The sequence below is a fragment of the Crocuta crocuta genome, unplaced genomic scaffold (assembly GCF_008692635.1).
Source record: "Crocuta crocuta isolate KB4526 unplaced genomic scaffold, BGI_CrCroc_1.0 scaffold140, whole genome shotgun sequence".
NCBI lineage: Eukaryota > Metazoa > Chordata > Mammalia > Carnivora > Hyaenidae > Crocuta > Crocuta crocuta.
Window position 1 is genome coordinate 7,987,770 of NW_027527775.1, and position 23,325 is coordinate 8,011,094.

Genomic DNA, 23,325 nt, shown 5'->3' on the forward strand with positions numbered 1-23,325 from the left:
CCCAGCTGGCTCCGTCGGAAGAGCACGTGACTCAACCTTGGGGTCGTGAGTTCGACCCCCACTTTGTGGGTAGAGATTACTATAAATAAATAAACAAACGAATAAACTTTTTTTTTTTTTAATGAGAGAACAGCTGCAAAAGCCACAGCAGAGGGAGAAGCACCCCGCGTGAGGTGGGCACAGAATGAAGCCAGAGTGGACACACAGGTGCACAAGTGAGGGCAACTTAGGCAATGGGGGGGGGGGGGGGGGGGAGGGGCAGACAGGAAGCACTACGGTGAAAGAATGTCTGGTTCCTGCAAAGGTAGATAACACGACAGAGTCAAAAAGGAAAGAAATTACTTTGACGGAATAAATTTAGTGTCCTATCTGCACATCGTGTGAATTTGGGAGGGAAAAACTGGGTTTACCAAGAGCAAAAGCAAATAAGAACAGGCTGGCTCCGTTTGAATCTCAAGGACATTTCCTGTGAAACAAGATGTGAAGAACATTCCACCTTGCCCAGCAGACAGCGCTGATATTTTTGCTGTCACCGGTGGGCCCGTTCCCAAAAATAATTTTTAAACCTGAGGGAAGAGAATATTTATTCCATGTAGTCAGAGTACAGTTCTCTTTGGCTGAACTGACAAGACTCTGCCTGCCATCCTGGCTCCAGAACGTTTTCCGATTTCAATCTGTAGATATTGTTGCTGTCTTTGCACACACAGGACCAGAAAAGTATTTTATACTTTTCACAGAACTGAAAGGAGGGAGAGGGGTGGGCATACTGGGCTGTGGGATTCTGCCTCTAAAAGTTACCTAGGAGATGGAGCACCTGGGTGTCTCAGTCAGTTAAGCGTCTGACTTTGGCTCAGGTCATGATCTCCCAGTTTGTGGGTTCAAGCCCCAGTGTTGGGCTCTGTACAGACAGCTAGCTCAGAGCCTGGATCCTGCTTCGGATACTGTGTCTCCCTCTCTCTCTGCCCCTCTGCCGCTCATGCTCTGTCTCTCTTACTCTCTCAAAAATAAATAAACATCAAAAAAATTTTTTTAAGTTACCTAGGAGAAAGAGCAATGTGAGGACAGCACTACCCGCCCCCCCAAGCAACACTGAGATTTGAGCATTGTCACCACCCTCAACAGCATTTCATGATCAACTACTAACCACCAGGTGGTGTTTTATGAGTTTTGCACATATTGTGTGGGATTCTCACAGCTGCTATTATTTCCATGAAGCTGATGCTCAGAGATGCTATGTAACTTACCCGAGGACACACAGCCAAGCAATGACAGGTTGGATTCCTTGCGACTATTGCCTCCAACGTTATGCGTTTTGCACTCTGTTCTACTTTCTCCAAGAATGGGTGCAATTTTGAAGACACTGGTTAAGACCAGAGCAAGTCTGCAGACAGAAAAATCCAGGAGAAAAGACATGATCTCTTAGGGCACAAAAGCAGGAATAGGAGTAAAGTTTAAAATATTTTGCTTAAAGATCTTTTGGCCCTCATTGCCTGTGTGAAGGGGGTTGGGAAAGACTATGAGGGAAAATTAGCGGGTTTTGCTGAATAGCCAGCCTCTTAGATGAGTTAAAACTAGTGGAGAGGGGAGAGATGGGTGGAGCCCAAATGGCGCTGGGCAGTTTCCTGAGACTGAATTGGCAGAGGGGGGGAGGGTGGTTCTAGGCCTGTGAGAAGCAGAACCCTGCAAGAACATTCCAGTGACTGCCATGCAGGGTCGGTGCGGTGTCACTCTGTCTGAGACATTGGCCAATTTTGGATGGTGTGGGCGTGAAGCCATGGCCATCTGGCTCAGGAGAAGGTAAAAGATTTGAGGGACACTTCTGTGTTCTCTGGATCCTTAGAGAGGAGGAAAAGGGCCCGGGGAGGGTGGGAGAAATAACCCAAGAGAAGAGACAAAAAGAAATGACCCCAAGGAGACAGAGCTACAGTCCAGTGCTCTGGGCTCCAGTCCAGGATAAGACTTTGGCAGGAGAGGAAAGAGAAGTCCCTGCACCAGCAGATGTTATGGGCAGATAGGGGCTGATACATGGGGATGGTGAAGGCTGAGGGCCCCTGACTCCCCAAAGCCCTTTTCCAAGGGGCTACACAGTGCACTGACAAGGTATTCATATGATCATATGATTGGTAAGATTGGGGGGAAATGTGCTTTAACTATAATTACTTAAGGTTGATGATTCTCTTTATTCCAACTTCCCCTTTGCCCTAAGTAGGCCAAGTGCCCATATGTCAAGCGGTCCTGAAATGTCCAAGGTCCTTTTAGGGATCTGGCGAAAGGGAGTTTGACTTGGGGGTACATTTAGTCTGTGTTTAATGGGACATATTAACACGGCTTTCAGTCATTTCCATGAATTGCCTGTCATTCCAGATAGGAATGGCTTCTAGAACATACCTACCATGTGGGTGTTGACTTAGCAAGAAGGTGCAGCGCAGGGATCACACCAAGACAGGAGCAAGTTCTCTGGTGACGGGCAGGGAAGGATCTGAATCACGGGAGAGGAAATCAGCTTTAACATGTGTGGAGCCAGAGCTAGTCTAGGAAAATTCTAATCATCAGATGAGCAGAGCCAGATCAATGCCAAATCAAAGTAGAAGTTCTCTGTCAGGAATAGACTCAGTAAGGCGACACATACAACCATAAACCCATCTTACAGTTTTTTCTTTTTTGATGAGAATCGCACAAAATAAAATTTATCAGAAAATTTTTAATGTTTACTTATATATTTTGAGAGAGAGAGACACAGAGAACATGAGCAGGGGAGGGGCAGAGAGACAGAGAGAGGGCTCCATGCTGAGCATGGAGCCTAATATGGGGCTCAAATTCACAAACCGTGAGATCATGACCTGAGCCAAAATCAAGAGTCTGCCACTTAGCCAACTGAACCACCTGGACGCCCCAGAATTTATCAGAAACCTTACGTTTGAAGAACCCAAACCTGAAGCGCTACTATAAACAGCAAGCACTTCTGTGTATGCAGTTGGTATCTTTTCGTCAATCTGACTAGCAAATGTAAGAAACAAATTCTGATGATCTGTGGTAGAGGGAAGACTAAATTATCTTGCTTTTCTTTCTAGAGAAAAATTGCAAAATTGTTGCCATATGAAGTGATCAAAGAGTAGGCAGCCAAAAAATTGGTGGGAATGTATTATAAAGTGTTTCAGATGATTAAATAATGACCGTATTGTTATTTTTATGACTTTCATGATACTTATGGTATCTGGTGGCTCTTTAAAACTTAACGATTGCGCTTTCTGTTCCCATTCTAAATACATATTCGTGTTTGTATTTTGTTTTAATTGGTACTTTTCTATTCCTTTTCTTGAAGAAAGCCCGTGAAAAATTGAATAAGCTTCAAGCTTCTGACTGAGGAAGTGGGTCAGAAGAGGTGTTAGCAGTAGGTTTCCCATGAAACAATGGAGAGGATTCATGGGGCCAGTTTTATCAGCGAGGGAGGAGAGAGTCACGTGGCTGGTGGCTGACTCCTAGCAGGGAGGTGAAGGTGGCTGGTCAGTGGGCATGCTCACGCGGAGAGCATGGTGTCGGAAAGGTGAAGCTACGAAATCCTCTGATAGGACCTCTCCGGGCTTGGAACGTTCTGAAAATGGCTAAGGTTTTTTTATCTGCAGCAGCAGGGCTGTCCTAAAATTTTCAAAATCAATCCAGGTCCGGCCTCCCAAGAAGGGAAGTGACACTTGAGAAAACTCGGAGAAGGGAAGGATGGTCGGTAAAAACTCTCTCCTGAAATTCTGAAGAAAGTGTAGCTCTAATCCCATGATGCACCGGGCCTTCCGATGGCCCCAAAGAACTTTTGTTCTCAAAGCTTTGGGATTTGTTTCTTCCAAATTTTATCACAGGCAAGCAGACAGTGACATCCATAGTAGGGCACTGCAGCCCATTACACCTTGGCTTCCCTGAGAATTAGTGCTTGGGAACAAATTCAAGTTAATTATCTGGCTACATGATGGCAGGATTAACCTTTAAAGTGGATGCAATGACCATGATTTACATAATCTATTTAATCATTTTTCAATAGAGTTAATATTTAGAAGGCAAGTGGGGAGAAATAAATTACATCTTATAGCTTTTCACGAACACCAGACTCAGCTCACAAAAGAATAAAATTAACATTATCTAAGATATAGAACATATCAGGAGCCTGAGGCCATAAATTAGATTACAGGGATAATTAACAACCCTTCCAGAATCTTCTTGTAATATGAATTCGTCCAGAAAGTAAATAAACAGTGACATAGACACACACACATAAGGAGCAGATTTCATCCATCACTTTGCTCTTGGGACCCCAGCAGAGATACCCTGATCTGGTAAGTCCTAATGAGATATTTGACAGGTGTGTGGAATAAACATCGGGGCCATTTATTTAAGGATCTACCGGGGCTATATCTAGACCACAAGGAGCTGGCTGAAAATAAGCCAAATAAAATTAAGTTTGAATCTGGGCATATTTTTTTTATCTGACTATTTCTTCTTTTAGGTTCTATTATGGACAGGACATGTGTTTTATTCTGCTTTCTGAAGAGACAAAGGCTTAACAACGGAGCAAGTGGAATGGTGCCTTCTCTAGTCCCTTCGCAGAGCTGTTATCCGAAGAATCCAAAAGAGTTCTTGGGGAATACATTTAGGGGGTGATGGTTCATTCAAAGAGAAGCTTCTGAGCAATTCTGAAAATTTAGATTGCCCCAAGAGAATGAGACCAGAAGAGAAGGTCTGGGAAAACAGAAACTATGTCATTTTTAAAGCAGCTTACATAAAAGTTTAATTTTTAATTAAATAAAAGGACCCACTGTCCTTTTGCAAACACAGGGAAAGCAGGAGAGTTCCAGAAGGACACAGGAGCATCCTATACCTGTATCCTCCTATCCATGAAGTAGGGTGACATATATAAGGGAGAGATGGGGGGCCAGGAGTCCAGAGAACTGGTTTCCAACCCTGACAGCCAATAAATGGAGGACTCAGAGAGAATTCGTGTTCCTGTTCTGGGTGTCCAGGACCCTCATCTGAAAACTAAGGACCGCATGGTATCTGGCTCATAGCATAGTGGTTGAGTAACAGTGTAGACTCGGTCAAGCCTGTGTTTGAGTTTCCAGCCTACTAGCTACATGACTCTGAGCAAGACGTCTACATCTTTATCTCCAATGTCTCCATCTGTGAAATGAATAAACAGAACCTACCTCGTAGGATTATTAGAATGTTCAAATAAATGTATAAAGCACTTAGCACATAGTGCTGGGCTCACAGTAAGTGTTTGATACGAATTAGCTCTTATGAATAATATCGCTCCAAGATCTCTGCAGCTCTATTGTTCTATGATTCTAGTTTTACGACATAAAGCTAGAAGCCCACAGTTGAGCAATATTGCAAATGATGAGTCTGTAAGCTGTGTCGATTCGTGAAAACATACATACAGCATAATATTAAGCAGAAGGAAGCTGGAAATAGTTATCCTTAGTGTACGTGTGCTAGGTAAAAATAAGGGGTATATTGGTAACCGACGGAAGGAAATCATCATTGAAACCGTTGAAATGTTATATTATCCTTTTCTCTAAAGTTGTTTGACAGTTTAATACAGACCTAATAAGAAGTGAAACTCTGTGAAAAGTGGTTTTACTTCTCCTCTTTTTCTCTGAAATTGTCCCAGATAAGTAGAGATTGCCATTTAGGGTTACAGTTGGTGCTCGAGGGCCCTCGGAAAACCAGCCTGCCAAAGTGATGGATCTAGTTGTTTTGTGGCTCATCTGTAGCTCCTTCCAGAAAGCTTTTCAAAAAGAGAAAGATGGTCCAGTCTCTTCTAGTGAAGCTTGCTGAACATCTCTCCTCAGAAAATATCCCTAATGGTTTTTCTCCTACTCAGCCTCAAGCCTTTTAAGAAAAGCCCATAAAGGTAACCTACTCCATAAATCAAATGGGAACACTCTTCATCAAACTTTGACTTTTGGCTTCTTGGATTTTCGTGCAACTCTACTGTCACTTGAAAGGTACCAGAGAATGAGGAACCCTGTGTGAAAACAGTGACAGGCACGGCCACTTTCTAAATGAGCATGGGAATGCAGGTTCCCAGGTTTCTGGCTCCTAAGTGAACAATCCTTTTACCCGGCCAGAAGGTCTCCATGTTGCTCTAATAATTATGAGGATAACAACAAGAGCTCAACTGAGTGTTTTCTAGATGTCAAGGCACCATGTTAAACACTTTACACACTGAGATCATGACCTCCTCACAAAAGCTTTATGAAGTAAAGGATGATATTGTCCCCATTTTACAGATGAAGACATGGGAGCTTAGAAAATTTAAGCAGCTCGCTCAAGGTTACAGTGACGGTAAACAGCAGAGATAGGATTAGAACTGCCTTCTATTCATTCCAAAGCTCATGGTCTGAACAGACTGTCCGCTGAGTGATCCCTCCTCCTTAACAGTCTTCCCCCAAATTACTGTGCTGTCTCCTCTCTTCCAGGAAAAAGACCCATGGCTTATAGAACATTTTCCCCAGAGTAGATGCCTCAATGAGTCAACAGTTTGATTGCCTGCTTTAAGCCCAACACTGTACTAAGATAAAAAAAAAAACTTTGAAACTTCCAGACTTGTCATTCTCCAAAAAGAATGTATTTGAGTAGAGCTAATTGACAGACCAGGTTGTAAAAAATTAAAAATCCACCCTTTAAGGAGTGCCTGGGTGACTCAGTCAGTTAAGTGTTCAACTTCGGCTCAGGTCGTGATCTCGCAGTTTGTGGGTTCGAGCCCCATGTCGGGCTCTGTGCTGACAGCTCAGAGCCTGGAGCCTGCTTCGGATTCTGTGTCTCCCTCCTTCTCTCTCTGCCCTTCCCCTGTTCACATTTTGTCTCTCTCTGTCTCAAAAACAAACATAAAAAAAAAAAAGTCCACCCTTTAAAAAGAGACTCCTTTAAAAGAAGACTAGAAGGCAAAAATTCTAAACCAGTGTGTGTGTGTGTGTGTGTGTGTGTGTGTGTGTGTGCAGAAGGGAAGTCAAAGAGAAATGTTGCCCATTTATTCCACAAAGTGACATCAGGAAAGAGCAATATCGTGGCAAGAAGAGACGATTGCTATTTATTCCTCCGAAGAAGAGCATTTGAAGAGATTCATCGGCATGACATTAGCAATCCTCGAAAACATTTATATTTATACATGAATTCTTGAAGATGAGAAAAGAACAAATCAATCAGGCACACAGCATCTGAAATGATCACATTACACAGTCTGCAGTAAGTCTTCATCCATGAACGCGGAGTCTCACTTCCCTCCACTTTCTGATCTTCCACCTGCAAGTGTGAAAACAGGATCCGTAGGAATCAGGCAAATCAAGGTGGCTACACGTGTGCTCCTTCAAACTGATGTGCTGCGCAGGGCAACAAAATGGACAACACCCCCTTTTAACTCAACATATGCATCCTCTAAAGAGAGGGCTCCATCTCTTGCTGTATGTGGGTGCGGCACCCCTCAGAGAAGGCTGGGATGATTTTTCTCTTTTGAAGGGATAATTCTCTTGTTGTCATTCTCAGAACAGAACATCAAATTGGAGGAGGTACCCTTTTGTTCTTCTACGTCCATAACAGATGTTCCTTTCAGATCAAGGAGTTGGGATAGGAACAAATGAGCCAATTAAACTTGAGGAAGGAATAAATTTAGTCTCAAGCAACCTTGCAATGAACTACCCAAAACACCAGAGGTGAGTTGGGTAGATTCCTCAGGAATATTCCTGACTTTAAGATTAGCTCTATTGTAGTCAACAAAGTATTCCTTTTCTTTATAGAAAATGACTTGTGGACGCCTGGGTGGCTCAGTTGATTGAGCATCCAACTCTTGGTTTCGGCTCAGGTCATGGTTTCACAGTTGATGGGTTCGAGCCCCGCTTGGGGCTTTGTGCTGGTGGCACGGAGCCTGCTTGAGATTCTCTCTGTTCCTCTCTCTGCTTCTCCCCCGCACATGTGTGAGTGCACACCGCCCCCCCCAAAATAGAAAATAAATATTTTTTTTTAAATGACTTGTGTGCCTAGGTCTTAGATATGCTGGTTCTCAGGCTAAAAGTTTGTCCCCCACAGCACCACAGGAGGTATTAGGGTTTGGCCACATCCCTCTGAACTCTGTCAAGTTGTACAGCCTTGCATTCATGCCCTCAATTTATTCTGGGCTTCAAGATCTACTGTGATTCAGGGAGGAAGAAATACAGGTTTCAAATTCAGAACTACTCATTTACATAATAAATTACGGATCTTTGGGGACTGTTGTCAAGGTTTGAGAGTAAGGGAGATGATCCTCACATTGACCTTTTGAAGGCATCATTATATATTAGAGATGGAACAAGAGAAATTCTCCAAGTTTCTCTGAAGTTCTGTGTCCTCTTTTGTAAACCGGAAATCATCTCTTCCGCTTCACCACATGAGAACAGTCCATCAGCACAAGAGTTGCTTGTGCACAAGGAGAATGTCCCCTAAAGTTTTACCTCAAGTTTATGAGCAGCATCTGGCACAGAGAAAGTACAGGAAAAAAAATCACTGTGGAGTGAATGAGTAAATATGAGTGCATCTGTGGATTGACAGTAATAGAATATGAAAAATTCATGAAGTGCTCTATACTATTTGTAAGCATGCCTTTCTCCAAAATAACAAACTCGGGTCACCCGGGTGGCTCAGTCAGTTAAGCATCCAACTTCGGCTCAGGTCATGATCTCACCACGGGTTCATGGGTTCAAGCACTGTACAGGGCTCTGTGCTGACAGCTCAGAGCCCGGAACCATCTTCACATTCTGTATCTCCCTCTCTCTCTGCCCCTCCCCTGCTTGTGCTTGTGATCTCTGTCTCTCTCTCTCTTTCAAAAATAAATAAAAGCATTTTTTAAAAAACGAAGTCTAGGGCAGTTCTTTTGGCATGGTCCAAAGTCTAGAAAGTATCTCCACTTTTGATTTGGGGCTTTTTGAATGATCTGGGTTTTTAAATTCTGTTTTATCTGTAGCAAGCCTGGGCCAACACAAGCCTGCCTTTTCCTCTAAAGACTGGCGACTCATCGAATATCATCCACCTGAGCTCTAGTCTAATCTCCTTATTGGCGTCCAGGTAACTAGAGGTTACATTTGTGACAGCTCAGTGGGAACTTTCATGAAATCGCTTCCCCCTTGCCACAATCTCACCAGGCCTCCTGCGGGCTGCATGTCCAGAAATCAATTGCCTTCCACATACGAGTGGGAAACGGTGCTCTTAGTGGAAAATATTAATGAAATTGGAGGTCCCAGCCCTAGGTGTGATTTCCCTAGAAGGTGGACAGCAGGGGCTGCCTGGGTCTTGACATTTGAGACACACCAGCTGCCCATGCTTCTTGTTACATCCCTAGGGGAGGTGTTGGCCATCAACCTGTTCTGACAATGACCCGGGCCCCGTGTGAGGCTCTGTGAATAAATGGAGGTGTTGTACGCACATCCTCCAGAGAGACAGACATGAACACAGAGAAGGTATCTGGTAATCCAAGACAGCCCATTAAAAAAATTTTTTTTAAGTTTATTTATTTTGAGAGAGAGAGAGAGAAAGAGAGTGAGAAAGCAGGGAGGGGTAGAGAGAGAGGGAGAGAGAATCTCAAGCAGATGCTGCACTGCCAGCCCAGAGCCCACCGTGGGGCTCGAACTGTGAAATCATGACCTGAGCCAAAATCAAGAGTCAGATGCTTAACTGACTGAGCCACACGGGCACCCCCAAGACAGCCCATTTTAAGGGCCACCTGAGCAGGCTAGCGGTGCCAGGAATAGGAGAGCAAAGGGTCAGAGACTTCAAGGAAGATTTCATGGAGGAAGGGAATCGGGAGTTGAACCAGGAGTGGAGGGAGAGGGAGGGGGTGGGGCAGAGAGGGGTAGGAATTCTGAGTGGAGCCAGTGACACGAGGTGAGTGAACAAGGCAGCGAGGAGGCCCACATCAGCGAGAGCACCAGCCAAGGGCCGGAAGAGGCGGCGTCTGCCCTGACCTTGCACAAGGCCAGCGGGACTGTGCACCGGCCTGGGGCAAAGTCAACAAGCTACTGCGGCCCTGGGATTTCCTTTCTCAGCAACCTTTCTCCCTCTTCGAGTCCCTGGAAGTATCAAATTAAACAGAGGATGTGACAGTCATTTGAAGATTCTGAACTGCTACACAAATGAAATGTGCTATCATCTTTGCTCTTAGGGAAAAATATGGCTAAAAAGCAGGTTGGGCACAGATCAGAAAGGACATTAAATGTCCGGCTAAGGAGCCAAGCTTACACTGAACTTTGTAAGCAAAGGACAATGAAGAGCCCTGGGCAGGCCCACTCAGCTCCGCCCTCCCTGCATGCTGCCTCCGAAATTCCCTCCCTGTCTCTCCCTGCCACCCACCTCACCCTCCACAAATGTCACCAGCATCCCTAACATCACTAACACGGTGGGGAAAGCTTATCTCTGAGAGCACTGAGGTAGGGTTAACCCAGTGCATTTGAATTCCGCCTTCCCCCTCCCACAAAGCTAACAATGACTAAATCAATTAATGCAATCTATTTTAGAATTTGGAAAACCACTGAACCGAAGCAGCGTTGCCGAGCAACAAGAGTGGTGATGGAGGGGTAGTCTGAGTTCTGATCTTCGAACTAGCACAGAGTCACCGTGGGACAGACTTTGGCTTGACTTGACTTTCCCTGTCTGAACCTCAGTTTTCTCTTCTGTGAAATGGGGTCTTCCGTGTTCTCTAAACACTTGTTGTGTCCCCTCTAGGGATGCTTCTGTACCTGAGGACAGAGGGATGGAGGAGATTCAGGGAGGGCACTCAGCGCCCTGGGAAGGACAAACCAAGCATATGGAGGCCACACTGACGACTGGATGTCCTGCCTGGAGCCAAGCTGACGGGGGTCTATCCATCCAACAGACACCCAGGACGCGCCAAGTGAATTTGTTGATGGATGACACCGAGCTTCTCTGCCATCACAGAGCTCACAGTCTAGTGGCAAAGTCAGATGAATAAACAGACTCTGAAGCATGGCAAGTGTCAGGATGCAGTAGGGCTGGGAGCAGTGGGGAGACAGACGAGGTACGTCTACACCAGATCGGTGATTCCCATCATCTCTGTCTTGGGCTCCCTGCAATGCTTTCTCATTCTGTTTCCTGAAGAGCTAAACCAGCCCAGAGGATTTGTTCTTCTGTTTTTAGGAACATTCCAATGATATTAAGTATATCAAACATGTCCAACCCTCCAGGTTCTGACTCTAGAGGAGGATCCTGCTCGCCCTCTGTGATGCCTCATGGACTACTTCAGGACTTTTTCCTTTGCTATTATCCCGCGATTCTCTGTCTTGGTCTGTGTTGGCTATTCCTGCCTGCCATTTTTCGAGTTCATTTCCAGGACACTGCCCATCCTTTCTCTCGTTCCATACCTGCCGCTTGGCAACATTACATCTTTCACCAGGTGTCCAAATTTTGTTGGGCAAATTCCCTGTATCCCAAGGCAAATACCAGGATATAGACTCGGCCCCTGACAGAGAGACAAATTAATAACCACCTGCCTGGACTGAATCAGGAGAGTTCATGCCCAAAGCCAACGAGCGTCTATGGGATGGTGATTGGGGTGTTTGGCAACAATCTACAAGTGTCCTAAAGTTACCATTCACTACAGAAATTCATGCTTTGATTTCTTTTGTCCTAACATGAAACCTTCAAGGCTTTGACATCCAAGAATCCTGGGATCAAGCTCGTGTTCTGCATCTCTACCCTTTTCTTCATTTCACAGGTCTGTCCCACTCCTTCTTTGCCTCTGCTGCTCAGGACTGACACGGTTCCAATATTTTCCATCTGCCCAGTCCTCCAATCCCCTGGTCATTTATTTCCTTGGCCCATCCCTGGCCCTCATCCACTTCCATTCTGCCTTTCTAGAAGCAATGGGCGAGAAGTGTGCGTTTCCTCAGGTGAAAGTTAAGTGTTTGTTATTTGTTTTCAAAGCTCCTCCTGGAGACACAGCCTCATGTCGGCCATTTCAGTCACATCAACCTCCTGTTAGGGGATGAACCAACTATGACCTCTTGGCTTCCTTCTCCTCCCCCCGACCTCCCATCTCTCAGGGTCAGACCCTCCTCCAAGGCTCTGCAAAAATGACTCCTAGCCAGATAATTGCAATGTCTCCTTGCTGTGCTGCTCTTCTCTGCCACAGGCAAGAATCAGTAAGAAGCAAAAACCAGTCTGCAGCCAGAAGACATCTAATCCTTGGCTAAGCATGCCCACACCCCAAATGCATGCAGGGCACACATTCTGACAAACGAACCACGCAGCTACAGTCGTGGAAACAGAGCTGTTCGCAATCTGCTGGCTTCCTCCTAGAGCAGCAGCAAGAAGCTCTCCATCAATGCCAGTGCCTCTGATTACACCCCTAAAGCAGAGCCGCGGTGTGCAATTTCCTTCCAGGCGGCCTGAGCCTAGATCGACGTGAAATGAACTGGATTGCGTTCATCAAAATAGCTTCAGCAACTACGTGAGCGGGCCATTTCCTGTGTTCTGATACGAGACTTTTGAGGGTTTGACTAAAAAATTCAAACCTAGGGGTTACCTTTTTATTCCCTCAGAGACACACGAATGTGTGTGCGTGTATACACATACCTCTAACATGGCTCCTGTACCCCGCCTTTCCCTCCCCTCTCTGGTATCTCTCTCCATCTTTTTGTTGGTTTCTCTGTTTATATGTTTGAATCTCTCCTCCCTTCCTTCCCCCTCCTTTCTCTCTGTCACTCTCACCTCTCTCCCCACTCTTTTTTCTCACTGCTTTCCTCGCTCTCTCTCCCTCTTCCCCCATTTCCCTCTCTTAAGCTTCCCTCTTAGCTGTGCATCCCTCTGTCCCCACATCTCTGCTAACTCCACGCAAACAAGCAAGTCCAGCCCACTTCTCTGAAACTACAGAGTGCTCCCTCTATTCTGGTAGTGTCCTCCACTCACTCTTGCTCACTGTGTCCCAGTGGCTCGCCTTCCAGATTCTCCTGATCCATACTTGATAAGCACCAGCATAAGAACTACAGCAGAGAAATGTCATAAAAACCAAACCACACTGAGCTTAACTCTCCTGTGTTCCTGAAAACTTGTCGGCATCCCAGATTCAATTAGGCTGACCTTTCACAGCTACAATGGGACTTGATCTTTATTATGACAATACAGAGCCTTGAAGCACTTTCTAAACATATGAAGGATAAAATGATCAGAGTTTGGGGGCTGGGGGCAATGTTATTTTATGACGTTTTGTTTTTGGAAAATTGGTGATTTCTGTGTGGTCTAATTTATTATAGGGTAACTTATAATTAACTGGGACATTTGATCGACCTAAACACCCTTTTTCTTAATTGTATCACACGCGAAGCACCAAGGAAATGGTTGTATAAATTCTTTGTGTAACGTATTGGAAGATAATATGGAAATTTGTCTAAATGTCTCAGCGCATCATGTTGGAATATGATCCAGAAGCATGTACAAATGTCAAGAGACCTCAGATGACATTCATTTCTATCCTCGGGGTCCTGATGGCAATCGCAGCCGCCTCTGANGTCCTTTCACTCCAGGGGGGTCACTCACTCCTGTTTGCTGTCTCTGCCTGGCCGGCCAGCTTTAGCACTGTCAGGTCTCCAGTCTCTAAGATGCCAGTGTTTGCCATTTCCATTTCCCCGAGCAAAGATGACCTTAACAACTCTATCCTACACACATTTGGAATGGAAACTTATTTTGTACTTGTCCCAGTGGTCATGAATTATAGAATCATAAATCTGAAAGGGACCTCAGAGTTGTCTACTCCAATCTCTCATTGGGCTAATGAGTAGGGTGACCTGTTCGTCCAGACAGTTTCAATTTATGCCTCTTGTTCTGATATAGTTATTAATAGCTCCCTCTTTTACTCTCACATGTATCCTAATGTGGATGATAAATTATATGGTTTCCCTACGAACGAGAGAAGCAACCTCGCTGGGGCCAGAAGCCGCACTCAGGTATCCAGGGTTTTTATTTTTTAATAATAAATTCTACTGTGCTGCCTCTTTCACTTTGAAGTTTTTTCTTTTTTAAGTTTATTCATTTATTTCGAAAGAGAAAAAAAGCACACGTGTGAGTGGTGGAAGGGGCAGAGAGAGAGGAAGAAAGAGAATTCCAAGCAGGCTCTATGTGCTGTCAGCTCGAACCCATGAACCGTGAGATCATGACCTGAGCTGAAAGCAAGAGTCAGATGCCTAACCAACTGAACTTTCCAGCTGCCCCTAAATCTGTTTCTTTAGAGCAGTGTTTCTGAACCAAAATCACCTGGAAAGTTATTCCAAAACTCAAATACCTTGAATGTGATAAATTTTCAGGGTGAGATGTGGACGTATTATCTAAGGACAAAATTCCCAAGGCGACCCTGATGCACATCTGTGGTTCAGAATCACGGTGAAGAGAAAAGAGATGGTTATGTGGTAGCTCCACCACCAAAGCCACACGCCATGCTGTACTATTTGTCAGCGCTGACAAATTTGACCAACCATTTGCCAGCCTCTAATGCTTCATCATTGATGACTGTATTGGGTTTATCGAATGTGCCATTTGATGTGACTTTGAAATGAGGCTGAAAAGGGATCTTAGAAGCCTGGAGGTAACTTCTCTCATGCGTCCAACTCTAGAAGGCATACAGAAAGACTTCTCTCACCCATGAAGGGTTCCTTTAGTTTGACTTTCTGCTTCCCATTGGCCACAATGTACAATCAGAGGTCAAAGAACTGGACAAGAATAGATTTTCCTCATGCCACAGAAGATAAGATTATAGCCTGAAGATGACTTTGAAATAAGGCAAAAAGCAGTGGTAACCACTAGCTGTAGGGAGCTGATGACCAGAGGAGATTTAGTAAAAGACAGGAGTGCTTCTTCCATTGGACCAGAGAGCAAAGAAACCAGCAGCAATGAGTCCACGCCAGGAAGGAGAAAGTGAAGCACAGCTGGAAACCGAAGTGAAGGAAGAGCAGTGATTAATCAGTGCTTGAAAGCCATCTGCTCTCCTTGGGTCCATGCCGGCAGCACAAGCTACAGATGCTTGAAAGTGAGCTGGGTGCCAGAGAAGTAACGGTGTTTTCTTGTTCAGTGAAGGTGTAAAGATTCATCTTCCGCAAGACTGGTGCTCTATAAGAGCATGCTCATTTGGGGCAACATCGGTCAGTTCCCCCCTTTCCCTCCATCTGAGTGTTTTTAGGCTGACTTCCTTTTGTTTTGAGTTTTTGTGTCACAGGGGTTTTTTTGTTTTTTTTTGTTTTTGGGGTTTTTTTTGTTTTGTTTTTTTGGGGTTTGTTTTTGTGTGGGTTTTTTTTTTTTTTTTTTTTTTTTGGTTTGCAAGTTGAAATTCTCTACATGGGCATACACATATGCATGGAGAAATGACCAAACATGTTTACCTTTGGTTCCTTTCCGAAACCCCTATAAAAATAGTAGTATAGAGATGGAAAGTAGACATTAACCTATAGGCAAAGAGAATAGAAATGAAAGGATGAAACAAAAGCTAAAGGATTTCTATAAATTGAGGGGAATCAGAGAGCAGATGGGGTGCTATAGATTGAATTGTGTCCCCTCAAAATGCATATGCTGATGCATAATTCCCAGTGATAAGGCATTTGGCAGTGGGAGTAATTGAGGTTAAATGAAGTCATAGGGATGTATGCTGATCAGATAGTGTCCTTATCATAAGAAGAGAGAGACCAGAGATCTGTCTCTTCTCAGTGTGTGCACATAAAGAAAAGGACACATGAGCACACAGGGTGAAGGCAGCCACCTGGAAGCCAGGAAGAAAGTTTTCACTAGAACCTGATCATACTGGCACCTTCATGGGACTTCCAGTCTCCAGAACCAGGAGAAATAAATGATTAATCTGTAAGCCACCAAGACTATAGGATTTTGTCATGACAGCCTGAGAAGATGGATACACGAGGGATTGAGTTAGCCTGGAAGAGGAATGTGGATGTAGAAGGCTGCCAATGGGTTGGTGATGATGATGCCTCCTGAACAGGTCAGCTCTTTGAAAGGGTCGGCATTGAGGTGTTGAACAAACAGGACCCATCTTACTCTGAAGAGAGTAACCACCTCTCTGCACACTCTCCAGTGAGAAAAAGGGGATTCTGTGTTGTTTTCAGGAGAAACTGAGCTGGAGATTGGGTGCCCAAGACACAAGTAAGGGCAGGGGAAGCTTGGTGCTACTAGACTCGAGAGTCTAGCAATGGAAAACCATAAAACCCCCTTGCTCCCTGACACCTGTCAGAGGAACCTACAGTTTGACAAACTCTACCCACATGCACCAAGCTTATCATCATCACTTTAACTCCTTCATGTTAAGTAGATGTGGACAGGCAAGTGAAGGTAAAATAGAGACAGTGTCCAGCACACAGAACTTGAAAACTTGATTTCTCACATGCCATTTCCCAAACTCCTGGAGCCTGTGCTCTGGCAAAATGAAGAGAAACCCAACAAAGAGAAAGACCTGGAATCCAGGAAACAAACTTATCACACAGAATAATGGTGAAGGGAAGTCCTCAGATGACAATTGTGCATGAAGCCTAGAAAGGAACTAGTTCAGATGGAGTCAAAAGATGAAGGGATGTGGAAGAGGCATGTCCCTATGGGAAAAAATATATAAGTGGTCAATAATCTGATATATTTTGACATTTGGGAAAAAATCCTAGGTGTCTAAAGATGTTGAAACATTTGGGGGAAAACTGGAGATTAATGCTTAAACAGCTAAATGAATAAAATTAGACAATTATTAATTACAGGAAAATTTGGCATGGAATATAGATAGGTAAGCTTTCAAGCGGTGCTCAGTTACCTCCACTTCTTGGTTTTCATGCAACTTGTATAATAAACTCCCATATTTAATAGGAATAACGGTGTAACAACTGAAATAGTTCCTCCAGCTCCAGCCAAGCCTTCATATGACTCAGTCCCCAGTCAACACCTTGACTGCAAGTTTATGAAAGACCCTGAGCCCAAACTTCTGGCCAAAGCTATTCTTGATTCCTGACCCACAGAAACTGTGTAAGATAATAAATGCACATCGCTGCGTTAAGGCACTAAGTTTTAGGATGAATTTGGAATAGAAAGGCTTGGGGACCTGGAAATGGAAAATGGGTGCAGCTATACCAAAATCCTCAAAGCCTGGGTGTAGATCTAGACTTTGGCTGAAGCTGGAAGGGCCTTCAGGGGAGTATTAGTGAAAGCCTAAAGGATATTAAAGATATTATTAGTAGAGAAGCATGATGGCCTTTGAGGAGATACTGGGGAAAGCCTAGAAGAAAGTGGGGGAAATTGGAAGAAAGGCAACTCTTGTTACATAGGAGCCAAAAGTTTAACAATGCTGTTGCCTGTGGCAGCATGGAAAATGGACCTAATGAAGTGTGCAGTCTAGCTCAGGAGTAAAATGTGAGAGTAGAGAGATTGGCTTTGTTTTGTTTTGTTTTAAACCAAAAAGAGATGGCACTTGATAGTGCATCTCCCAGCATCTCCAGGTGGCTAATGATTTTAAAACTAAGAAATGGCTCCCAGGCAAAGATCAAATCCAGGCAAAGTCAGGAAAACATGGTATAAACACGAAACTGACTATGTGGTTGTAAAAACAAACAAACCAAAGAACAAAGGAGGAGGAAAACTTCAGAAATATCTAAGGCAATGCCTCAGAGAACTTATTCAATAAAATAAGGCCTCCAAGCAACCCAGGGCTTCTGTTCCTCAGTTATCTTGGCACAATCCCAAGGTAGAAAAAGAGTTAATCCCAAAGGGGTTTCTGAATGTGGCTTTTGTCTAATGGCATGAATCCCCAATAAGGTTCACAGGAGACCTATAAAGTTCTTATGAGAACTGTATGGGCAAAAATACCGCCAGCTTGAATTGAAAGGTAAAGAAATAGAAGAAATTACTTTTAAAAAGGCTTTGGACCTTCAAACTTCTACAGATGGAAAGCAGGCTGAAACAACTTCTCACTTGCAAACAAAATCTACCTTTTGTGAAAATGAAAGATTGACTCAGAAGCTAGAAATAAATGGTCGGGACAAAAACCATGGAGAATTCTTCCCTGGCTCTGAGTCTTTCTTTTTTTTTTAATTTACATCCATGTCAGTTAGCGTATAATACAATAATGATTTCAGGAGTAGATTCCAGTGATTCATATATATATATATACACCACATCTTCTTCATCCATTCATTCATCAATGAACATTTGGGCTCCTTCCATGCTATAAATATTGGGGTGCATGTGCCCTATTGAAATAGCATACATGTATCCGTTGGATAAATATTCAGTAGTGCAATTGCTGGGTCATAGGGTAGTTCTATTTTTCGCTTTTTGAGGAACCTCGATACTGTTTTCGAGTGGCTCACGTTTGCATTCCCACCAGCGGTGCAAAAGATCTTTCTCCGCATCCTTGCCAACATCTGTTGTTGCCTGAGTTGTTAATGTTAGCCATTCTGACAGGTGTGAAGTGGTATCTCGTTGTGGTTTTGATTTGTATTTCCCTGATGATGGGCGATGTTGAGCATTTTTTCATGTGTCTGTTAGCCCGGCTCTGAGACTTAATCACGGAACTGTCAACTGCATCCTGCTAAATTTAAAAGTTGCTATGGACGATTGATTCTTGTCTCCTTTTCCCCCTCTTTTTGACAGGAGAGTTTCTAGCACTTATTATATACCTGTCCCACCAATGTATGTTGAGTGTGTGGCCTGCACATAACTTTTCTCTTTAGTTCACAGGTCTTCAGATTGAGGGGAGCTGTATTTGGAGAACTATTCTCATCTTCCCTGAACCTGATTTCAACAAAGACATCCTGGACTTCTAACTGATGGTATCAGACTTTGGGGAACCTTTCGAGAAGAGCTAGTGAATGCTGCATGTGGGACAGACGTGAGTCATTGGGGTTGGCAACTTGGCTGAAATCTTGGGAGAAATCCCAAGCCACAGACACCCAACTAAGTCGTTCTCAAATTTGAGACCTACAGACCGTGTGAGATAATAAATGTTAACTGTTGTTTTATTGCTAGGCTTTTATGTAATTTGTTTTGCAGCAATCAATAACTAATACAAAATGAATCACAGTATTTGACTCAGCAGTAAAATTTATTTATACATTACATTTCATAATAATGTTTAAAAATTATAATAAAACTACATTAGAGAAAGGGGGAGAGGAAGCAGCTGGAGATGTAAGAGAGCTAACTACCTACCTTAATGGAGTCATAGACACTATCTAAAATTGATACACTAGGAAATAGCAGAAAATGTATATTATATAGAAAATATGGAAATAAACATCAGATGACTTTACCTACAAGGGTTAAAACGGCTTGTTTCTAGGGGCACCCGGGTGGCTCAGTCAGTTGAGGGTCCAACTCTTTGTTTCGGCTCAGGTCTTGGTCTTAAGGCACATGTCTTTGTGTTGACAGCTATGGAGCCTGCTTGGGATTCTCTGTCTCCCTCTTTCTGTGCTCCTCCCCGACTCTCTCAATTTCTCTCTCTCTCTCTCTCTCTCTCTCTCTCTCTCTCTCAAAATAAACAAATAAACATTTAAAAAGTGGGAGGGGCTTGTTTCTAGAAAAGAAAACAAGTTGGTGGGAGTAGGACTCCCCAAAGGTGGTCTTCTTAGAAATATGTTTTAAAAACTAATGAGTATAAAATTTGAATAAAAATTTTTATTTACAGAAAGAAGGACTCAACCTTATATCTCAGTCACTTGGAGATATTGGTGACGGTGAGAGCTACAGGAAGTGATAAGCATGAGAAAAAGAGAAGAATATTCCCTTGAGCACTGAGCTGTAGCAGCTCCCCACTCCAGGGGAGTGAGCCTGGGGGCATCCAGACAGAGGGGCAGCTCCCGGGCTGCTGGATGTGGGGAGCACATGTATAAAAGGAGCCATCCCTAGACCATAGTCTCTTACAGATGCATGGTCTTACCTTTTCACTGAAGTTCTAGCCACCGTCACACTGTCATACCACCCTAGCATGAAGCAAAGGAAACCCTGCTCTTGGAGAGCATGCTAAGCAGTGTGGCGGGGTTGGGAAACCTGCGTTCAAGCCCCCTCCGCCCCTCATGAGCCCTGTGACCCCGGCAAAGTCCCTTTTGTCTCTCTTCTGTGAAACAGGCCGACTTCACATGAAGCCTCCCTCACAGGGCCTCCTAGAGAGTGAAATCATAGAGTGGGAAAGCACTTTGAAACCATTAAGTGTGGAGCAACGATGGGTCCCCATTCCCCCCACTTTGGCAACTGTACCCCCACCTCCTCCTCACATGTTGACTAGAGAAAGATAGTTCAGCTTCCTGGATTATGCAGAAAAATGGCCCATTATTCCCATGACCTAGAAAATCTCCAGGGTCGGAGTAACCTGGAAGAACTCTGGAGAGCTGGGACACTACCTCTTCCCCGGCCAGATGAGGCACAAACATCACGAGGGCTGAGAGAACTAAGAAATGAAGGTACCAGAGCCCAGACTGGCTTAGTGTGACAACTTAGGTGCCTCACCTCCCCTTTCCTCACCTTTACCACTGTCTCCAGTTGCTCTGGGTGACCCAAGCTTTTCGCTTCTCCTGAACTTCTGTTCTTTCTGCTACACTTCCGGAGGGGGNTTCTTTTTTCTTTTTCTTTTCCCCCCTTGGGTGCAACATAAAATGATTGGAGACGAAGAGCAGATGCCATGCTTCTCCTCTTTGGAAGCCCTTCACGTGAATGAATGAAACCTCCCAAGCAGCGCTGACTTGTGCCCGGCTTGCAGCCTGGTGACACAGGCGTCTAGGAAGGTAGGGTGGGAAGACGCTGACGGGCACGGACCCCTGAGATGTCTCTTCCTCGGGATTTCCTGCAGGGGAGTGTGGCTCTAAGGCTTTCTCGAATGTGTTTAGCGTTGAGATGCTTTCTCCACTCCTATAGCTAACGTTGGCCTCGCTGCCACCCAGCAGGTGTCTGACGCTGCCTGCAATCATACTTATGGAGAAAACGTGGCAGGAACCATTAGAGGTAGCTTTAACCACTTCATTGCCAAAACAGGGAGGGGACTGTGCTGAGAGAGCCCACAAATTAGCCCCATTTCATTGGGCGCACTGTGTCAGCCTTCTAGTGTTTCCCAAATTTATCCTTGAAATCTTCCTAAAGAGCAAAGCAGCACATTTATAGGCATGGAAACCCTGCAGTGTGGCCCTAAGAGCCGGAATTCCATCAGCAATTCTGCACCTGCTATTGAACATGGCCTGCAGTTTGTTTTACATAATGGAGGCCTTGGGATTTGCCGGGGTGGGGAGGGGGGGAGAAATCCTTCATTTTGCCACAGAGCACAAAGAGTCCCATGGGTAGGACTGTCAGCTGCTTTCAGGAAAGATGGAATTCAACACATTCTCCCTCCACGTGTGCATTGCTTCTGAATGTTTTAGAGGTTCTCTGGAAGATTAAGGTTAAGGGCAGAGTCCTGAACAGTACACTCGCCTATGCTATTCAATAGGAACGGAAGCACATCAGCTAAAACAGATGCAATTTCTCAGTGATTAAAACATAGAAACAACCACAGACTTAAGAGATTGTTAGATTACATCAGGTGAGTATTCTTTTCTGTAGCTTTCCCATTGTGTCACGGAAGTGTCACTTACAGAAACATTCATAATGCAGGGAGTAGTCTCGAGTCTAAAAAGAGAATGATGGTGTTTGGGATAAGAATTATATGTTTCCACGATTCATCTATTGAATCAATCGATATTTTTAAGAGCCTTCTAGATTCTGGGATACAGAGATGGTCAAAGCCATGTGAAATGGTACAATCCCTGCTCTCTGGCTTACAGGAGAGAGACACGGAGAGGAAGATGGAAAGCCAGGGAGAGACAGAGAGGTTCAGACTGTCAAAGATCAGGACAGACATCTTTCAGCACCACGCATAGAACCGGCAGAGAGGTGGCCTGTGATAAGCCACAGATTGCTTGCTGTGGGATATTGGTCAACTCACTCAATCCTTTTAGACTTATGTTTTCCCATCTGTTGAAAGCTATGTTTTTCAGCGGAGCAGAAGAATTATATAATTGTGTAGATTGTCTCAACTTCTAAGCACATGGAAGTTTCACATGCAGGTAAGGAGATTTGTTCTTTCAACAAATATGAATAGTGGCCAAGGCTATATTGCTCTATACATCGTGTACAATTGTAAGAAAAAAAATACATACAATCTCTGACCTTATAGGGCTCACATTATCATGAGAGCACTTAAACATGGGCTAGATCACTTAGCAGGATGTGTAGTAGCACCAGATATTGCAGTATTCATGTCCAAGGCAGATCCCAGAGTCTGACCTGCCTTCCAATTACAGACCCACCATTTACAAGCTATAAGACTTGGAGCATTTACTTCTCTAAGCCATACGTTTCTTAGCCATAAGCCTAGAGTTAACAATACTGACTTTGTAGGGTTGGTCTGAAAATTAAATGAGATAATGCATGTGAAGTGCTTTTCACAGTGACTGGAACAGAGTAAGCACTCAATAAATGGTAGCTTTTGTGATAATCTTTAAAAATCCTTCCAATTCTGAAATCTCTACATCTAGTCTATTCTAGTCTCTGAGGGTAAGTGGAAATACCTTACAAAGAGAAGAGACAATTGCACAGAGCCACCTGGGCTCTGAGGAGGCCATATTTAGCACATGTGTCTGGTGTGGACTTGGAAAAATAATGTTCACTTCTTTCAAACCTTCTTCAGGAACTACCCGATACATAAATGCTTGAAATTCACATGACTACATGTTGGTGGCTCATTTTCTTTTTAGTTGATTCGAGCAAGGGTGTGAATCAACAAGTAATGAGATTTATTTGTTGTAACTGCTTCGGTCCTATCCCTACCTGAGCAAATATGTATTTAGATCTCATCATTTCCTATTCTATGAACTCTGACAGTCCAACATTTCATTGGCTCATCTCCAAAGGGACCAGTTTTCTTTCCTAATATATTATTATTGCTTGAAAGCTGAATTTGGAGGATTCGTTGTAACTAACATATTTTAGCTGAAATTAGAACTTCCACAAAAAAACCTAGAAAACACAGAGGCAGGATATATCAGTGACAAACATTTTTGGTGTGACTTTACCTAAAACAACAAGTCCTAAATTGCTGTTATAAGTGTATACTATTTTCCTTTAAATTACAAAATACATTTTTCCATAGATTTACTCAAAAAGATTTTCTTAAGCATAATCTGCTCAAACTAGAGGGATTTTTTTTAAGATTAACTTTTAAGGCACTCTTGAGATTTGCATAAATCTTTCTTAATAACAAATTTCTGTTCAGCTATTCTGCTCCTGTCTATAATATTTGGAACC

The 23,325-nt window shown here is 43.9% G+C and overlaps 1 long non-coding RNA gene across 1 annotated transcript in view; it reads left to right on the plus strand.

Moving 5' to 3' along the window:
* LOC144238892 (uncharacterized) overlaps positions 1-4,635 on the plus strand; it is a 108,588-nt gene extending 103,953 nt beyond the window's left edge. Inside the window, exon 6 of the long non-coding RNA XR_013337252.1 lies at positions 4,493-4,635. This is a non-coding gene — a long non-coding RNA (uncharacterized LOC144238892). The remainder of the gene's footprint in view (positions 1-4,492) is intronic.
* Positions 4,636-23,325: the final 18,690 nt, after the last annotated feature.